Here is a 7,563-nt window from a genome sequence, read left to right as displayed (position 1 = left end):
GGGAGGAGGGGATAGGTGGGAGGAAGGGATAGGTGGGAGGAAGGACAGGTTAGGGAGGCGGGGACAAGCTGGGCTGGTTTTGGGATGCGGTAGGGGGAGGGGAGATTTTGAAGCTTGTGAAGTCCACATTGATACTATTGGGCTGCAGGGTTCCCAAGCGGAATATGTGTTGCTGTTCCTGCAACCTTCGGGTGGCATCTTTGTGGCACTGCAGGAGGCCCAGGATGGACATGTTGTCCGAGGAATGGGAGGGGGAGTTGAAATGGTTCGCGACTGGGAGGTGCAGTTGTTTAGTGCGAACCAAGCGTAGGTGTTCTGCAAAGCGGTCCCCAAGCCTCCGCTTGGTTTCCCCGATGTAGAGGAGGCCACAACGGGAACAGCGGATGCAGTATACCACATTAGCAGATGTGCAGGTGAACATCTGCTTGATGTGGAAAGTCTTCTTGGGGCTTGGGATAGGGGTGAGGGGGGGGAGGTGTAGGGGCAGGTGTAGCACTTCCTGAGGTTGCAGGGAAAAGTGCCGGGTGTGGTGGGGCTGGAGGGGAGTGTGGAGCGGACAAGGAAGTCACGGAGAGAGTGGTCCCTCCTGAAAGCAGATAAGGGTGGGGAGGGAAAAATGTCTTTGGTGGTGGGGTCGGATTGCAGATGGCGGAAGTGTCGGAGGATGATGCGTGTCTCCTCTTTCTCCTCTATCCATCTTCTATCCGCCTCCCCCTCTCTCCCTATTTATTTCAGAACCCCCTTCCCCTCCCCCATTTCTGAAGGAGGATCTAGGCCCGAAACGTCAGCCTTCCTGCTCCTCTGATGCTGCTCGGCCTGCCGTGTTCATCCAGCTCTACACCTTGTTATCGCAGATTCTCCAGCATCTGCAGTTCCTACTATGTCTTACCAGGATGTTGCCTGGTTTGGAGGGTTTTAGTTATGAGGAGAGTTTGGATAACAAGGGATTGTTTTCACTGGAAAGGCAGAAACTAATGGGCCAACCTGATAAAGGTCTACAAAATTATGAGAGGCATAGATAGGATGGATAGTCAGATGCATTTTCCAAGGTGGAAAGGTCAACTACATGAGGTCACAGGTTCAAGGTGAGAGGGGGAGAAGTATGGGGAAAATGTTTCACACAGAGGGTGGTGGGTGCCTGGAACACACTGCCAGTGTAGATGGTGGAAGTAGGCACGTTAACAATATTTAAGGTGTATCTTGATAGACACACGAATGGGAGGTGAACAGAGGGTTAGAAACCGCATATGGGCAATAAGTAGTGGGTCTAAATAAGAATTAGGAATCGGCGCAGGCCTGGTAGGCTGAAGGGCCTGTTCTTGTGCTAAATTATATTGTATGGGAGGGAACAAAAGTAGAAATTGCTGGTGAAACTCAGCATGTCTGGCAGCATCAGGGTTAGCACTGCTGCCTCATAGTGCCAGGGATCCAGGTTCGATTCTACCCTCAGGTGACTGTGTGCACATTCTCCCTGTGTCTGTATGGGTTTCCTCCCAAAGTCCAAAGATGTGCAGGTTAGCTGGATTGGTCGTGTTAAATTGACCACAGTGTCCAGAGATTTGAAGGCTAGTTGGATTAGCCATGGGAAATGCAGTGTTACAGGAATAGGATGGGTCTGGTTCGGATGGTCTTCAAGGGGTGGTATGACTGTGATGGGCCAAATAGCCTGTTTCCACACTGTAGGGATTCTAACGTCTCATTTTCCACTTAGGAACTCTATAGCCTTCTGTACTCAATATCTAGTTCAACAATTTTAGGGCTTGAGTCATCTTCTGCCACCTCCTTGACCCCAGTCCCCACTTCAGGCCTTGCTATCTCATGGCCTGCTATTATATACCATCCATTGTTAGCCACTAATTGTCCACTAATAGCTATTCATTTTCCCAAGCTGATTGTTATCCACTCCAATGTTCTTGTCTCTCTTTTGGCTTTATATCCACCTACCATTCAACTCCTTACGTCCTTCCTCCACCCTATCTTCTACATAAAAGCCAAATCTTTTCTAGATGCTTTCAGTTCTGAGGACGGGTCAGTGGACCCAAAACGTTAATTTTGATTTCTCTCCACAGATGCTGCCAGACCTGCTGAGCCTATCCAGCAATTTATATTTTTGTTTCTGATTTCCAATATCTACAGGTTCCTCCAGTTTTTAGTTAGTTTGTTTGCTGGATAGAGTCAAACTCCAATGTTTGTTTGATTCTTCTTATGCTACTGTAAACAGCCTAACTGCTTCAGTGAATATATATGTATTCAAAGAAATATCTTTATATAAAGAATATCTTTGAAATAAAAAGGTCCAATGCAGAGTATGGAGCTAAGTATTTGGTGAGTCTGTAGTAAGTGGTTAACTTGTTTTCTATTCCTAAGTTTCAACACAGGCCACAGATTTGTGGTAATGTTAAGATAATATATAAAGCACAACATAATTAAATAAATAATATAATTTAACTTCATTAAGTTTAGCAGTTTAGGTGATCTGATATGTCAAGGCTGCAATATTCGGGAGCTCTTGGGTAACATTACAATCCAGGCCAAACATGCCTGCAATAAATGTTTGAAGTTTGAAAAATTTCAGCTCAGAGTTTTTGAAGCTAGGGGCGGAACTACAGACATTTTGCTGTATCAGGGAGGTGGAAACGCTGCTTGGATATTTTTGTACCAGGAGGAACTCACAACGTTTAGGATAAGATTTGCTGATTTCATCAGTGGCAGGGATAAGAGCACGTGAATTTGAGTGAGGCAGGTAAGAGGTCATAGACGACACAGATGCAAGAATGTAGCTTCTGTAAATGTCCAACAGGTCTGATGTGCTGTTTCGATGAGAACAGTAGCTACAGTGTGCATATACAAACTGGTCATAGCACTAGTTTTGAAATAAACAGTGAGGCAAGGGATCAAGTTTGGAGAGATGTAGTATTTCAAAAAGAAGGGAAAAGGCAAAGAGAGAAAAATAGTAAAATGGGAAATAACGGTCAGAGAATGATAGTATTTTATTCTTTCTGCCCCATGCTAAGAATACACCAACCTTCAAGGCTAGATGTTACAAAATAACAAAAAAACTAAAGTCTCTATCTGAATATGAGTGGGACTCATAACAAAAATTAATTGATAGCACACTTTGGATGATCTGATGATAATTGCAAGATCATGGCTTCAGGATGAAAAAGATTGGATCCTGAATACATAGTACATAATAATAAAAAAAATAGGAAGCTAGGCAAGGATAGAGGCATAATATTCTTAATCAAGGTTGACATTTGTGCAACAGTTAGGGATGACTTTGGTTTAGGAGATCAGGAGGTAGAATGAGTTTGGGTGAATATCAGAAATAGAAGTGAACGAAGTCTTTCGTGGCTATGTTCTACAGCCCTCCAACATTAACCACAATGTAGGACAAAGTGTACAAAATGCAATATGGTAGCTTGTAATAAAAAGAGTTGACAATAATCATGCATGACTGAAAACTACACATACATATAAATGAAAGAAAAAGCAGATTGATTTGATTCGGTTTGTCACATGTACCAAGATACAGTGAAAAGTATTAACGTGCAAGCTAACCAGACAAATCATACCTTACATAAGAACATAGAACAGAATGCAGAATATAGTGTTACAGCTGTAGAGAAGGTGCAGAGAAAGATCAACTCTAATAGGAGAGGTCTGTTCATAAGTCTGATAACAGTGGGGAAATAGCTGTTCTTAAACCTGTTAGTATGTGTTTTCAAACTTATGTATCTTCTGCCCGATGGAAGAGGGTGGATGAGAGTATAGCTGGGGTGGGAAGAGTCTTTGATTATATTGGCTGCTGTCCCAAGGCAGCAGGAATTGTAGACAGAGTTAATGGAAGGAAGGCTGGTTTGCATGATGGACTGGGCTATGTTCACAACTCTCTGTAATTTCTTGTGGTCTTGGGCAGAGCAGTTGCCATACCATGCTGTGATGCTTCCAATAGGATGCTTTCTATGGTGAATCAATAAAAATAGGTAAGAGTCATTGTGGGCACGCCAAATTTCCTTAGTCTTCTGAGGGAAGTAGAGGCATTGGTGTGCTTTCTTGACTGTAGCATCTACATGGGTGAACCAGGACAGATCGGTGATATTTACTCCTAGGAACTTGAAGCTCTCGACCACATCCACCTTAGCATCATTGATACAGGCGGGGACATATCCTCCACTCTGCTCCTTGAAGTCGTTGACCAGCTTTTTCATTTACTGTAATTGAGAGAGACATTGTTGTCTTGAATGTTGTATATTCGAAACATGAAGAGAAAGAAAGGAAGCCTCCAACCATGAAGAGAAAAGAAAGGAAGCATCTGTGGGAATGCATTAAACTTAAGAAAAAGCATATATTCATGCAATGATGAGTGACAAGACAGTTGATTGTTTAGAATATAAAGAATGGCAAATATGACTAGGCACTGAATTAGGTGGAAGAAATTAAAATACGAGAGGAAGCCAGTTAGGAATGAAAAAATGGATAGCAAGAGCTTATACAACTAAGTAAAAAGGAAATAAAATGAGCCTTTGTTCTTTAGAGATTGAGAATGGGGAGTTAGTCGTATATTTTAAAACTGTAATGAATAAATATTTTTCTCGGTCTTCATTATAGATGATACAAAAACATTCCAGTCATAGCTATAAATCAAGACGTGGAAGGGACAGACGAACTTAGTGAAACGACAAGCAAAAGGAAAGTGGTATTAAGCAAACTGATGAAGCTGCAGGCTGAGAAATCTCTAGGTCCATACAGATTTCATCCGAAGGTCTTAAAGAGGTAGCTAATGAGAAAATAGTTGAATTGGCATTAATTTTCCATAATTCCATAGATTCAGAAAAGGCCCTATTGGACTGAAAAACAGCAAATATAAACAAACTCTCTGCTCAAGAAGGGATGCAGGCATTAAACAGGGATACGGCCATCGCTGGCTAGGCAGCATTTATTGCACATCCCTAATTGCTCAGAGGGCAGTTAAGAGTCAACCACATAGCTGTGGGTCTGGAGTCACATGTAGGCCAGACCAGGTAAGGATGGTAGTTTCCTTCCCTAAAGGACATTAGTGAACCAGATTGTTTTTTTTCCCCAAACAATTGGCATTGGATTCATGGTCATCATTACACTCTCAATTCCAGATTTCATTTTTTTAAAAATTTAAATTCCTTGATCTGCCATGGGTGCATTCAAACCCGGGTCCCCAAAACATTACCTGGGTCTCTGGATTAACAGTCCAGTGATAATATCACTAAGTCGTTGCCTCCCCTTGTAATATCAAACAGAAATCATGTTCAACCATTTGCTGGAATTCTTTGAAGGAGTAGCATGAATTGTGGACAAAGGAGAACTGTAGAAGTACTGGGCTCGAATATCCAGAACAGATTTGACAATGTGCCATATCAAAGATTATTGTGTAAAATAAAAGTTTGTGATGCAGGGCAACATTATTAGCATGAATAGAGGTTTGGCTGGCTAGCAGACAACAAGGGTATACACAAATGGTTCTTTGTCTGACTGTCAGGACGTGGTCAGAAGTCACATGATATCAGGTTATAGTCCAACAGGTTTATTTGAAATCACATGCATTTGAAGTGCTGCTCCTTCGTCAGGTGAAGATTTCCTGATGTAGGAGCAGTGCTATGAAAGCTTGTGATTTCACATAAACCTGTTGGACTATAACCTGGTGTCGTGTGACTTCTGACCTTGTTCACCCCAGTCCAACACCGGCATCTCCATGTCATGTCAGGATGTGATGAGTGGAGTACATCAGGGTCTCTGCTGGAACTTCAACATTTTACAATTTACATCAATAACTTGTATGAGGGAAGTAAAGGCATGGTACCTAAACTCATAGTTAACAGCAAAAAGGAGGAAAATATTTTGTAAAGATTGCAAGTGGGCAGAAATCTGTCAGATAGTGTAGGATGTGACAAAATGCAAAATTTTTCACTTTGTCAAGAAAATGGAAATAAAGAGAGTTTGTCCTTACATGGGGAATGACTGCAGAATTCAAAGGACCAGAGGGAGTTAGGTGTTCTGGTTCATGAGCCACAAAATGTTAGTATACAAGTAGAGTGCATAATTAGAAAGATAATGGAATGTTATCCTTATATATAAAAGGCATTGTATATTACTGTGCGGATGTTATGCTTCAATTAAACAGAGCATCGGAGAGATCTCATTTCAAATACTGTGTGCAGTTTTGTTCCCCTTTTTAAAAGGATGTAAATCCAGTGGAAGTGATTCAGAAGAGGCTTGCTAAATTGATACCCGAAATGAATAGGTTTGTTGACTTTTTTTTGCAGAGTGAGATGGAGGAAGAGAAGGCCAGAGTGTGTGTATATGTCCACTTCACTCCCAGTCTGTCTTCTTTCTTTACACACACTCTCACAGGCTTACTTACTCCTACAGAATAACTCTCTCACAGAAACTCACTCATTTACAAAGACGAGCTTGCTCCTAGAGATTCATAGGCTCACTCTGTTTATCTGTCACTCCCACAGATACATTCTGTAATTAACATTCTCACCACACAAGCGCCAGGCAATGGCCATTTCCAACAAGATACAATCTAACCATCAATCCTTTGCCTTCAATGGCATAGCCATCATTGAATCCCCCACTATCACAATCCTTGAGCTTGCCATTGACCAGATACTTAACTGGGCATGCCATATAAACACAGTCATTACAAGAGCTCAAAGGCTAGGAGTACTGTAACAAATAACTCACCTCCTAACTCCCCAAAGCCTGTGCACCATCTACAAGGTACAAATCAACAGCGTGAAGGAATACTCCCCATTTACCCACATGGGTGCATCTCTAACATTACTCAAGAAGCTTGATACCATCCAAGGCAAAGCAGCCGCTGGAGTGGCATCACATCCACAAGCACCCACTTCCTCCACCACCAACACTCAGTAGCAGCAGTGTGTACTATCCAAAACATACACTGCAGAAAATCACAAAAGATCCTCAGACAGCACCTTCTAAACCCAAGAGCAGTTCCATCTAGAAGGAAGGGAGCAACAGATACATTGGAACACCTGCACCTGCAAATTCCCCTCCACGCTACTAACCATCCTGACTTGGAATATATATCACAATTCCTTCATTGTCACTGGATCAAAATCCTGGAATTCCCACCCTAATGGCATGTGGGTACCCATAGGACATGGACTGCAGTGGTTCAAGAAGTCAGTTCACCACCAACATCTCAAAGGCAACTTCACTGTCATACTGTTATCAATCATAGAATAGAATCTATACAGTGTGGAACAGCAATTTATTTTTAAGTCTTGATGGTACATGGCTTGGAAGACAGCTTGTGGATAGTGGTGTTCACACCATCTCTGACATGGAAGATCTAAATCATCACAATAATTCACCTAATCTAGCCATGTTCAAGCATTTTTGCTTTAATGGATCACAAAACCTAACTTCACAGTAACTAAAATATTACCCATGTGAAAATCTTAACTTTAATCAGTCTCCCACTGATGGCAGGTTTCTGACACAGAAGACAAACCCAACTCATGTTTCCTGTCCCAGCAAAAATTCAGCCTGAAT

This window comes from Rhincodon typus, chromosome 4, assembly GCF_021869965.1.
Source record: "Rhincodon typus isolate 14 chromosome 4, sRhiTyp1.1, whole genome shotgun sequence".
In the NCBI taxonomy this organism is placed as follows: Eukaryota; Metazoa; Chordata; class Chondrichthyes; order Orectolobiformes; family Rhincodontidae; genus Rhincodon; species Rhincodon typus.
Note: the sequence above shows the minus strand (reverse complement) of the source record.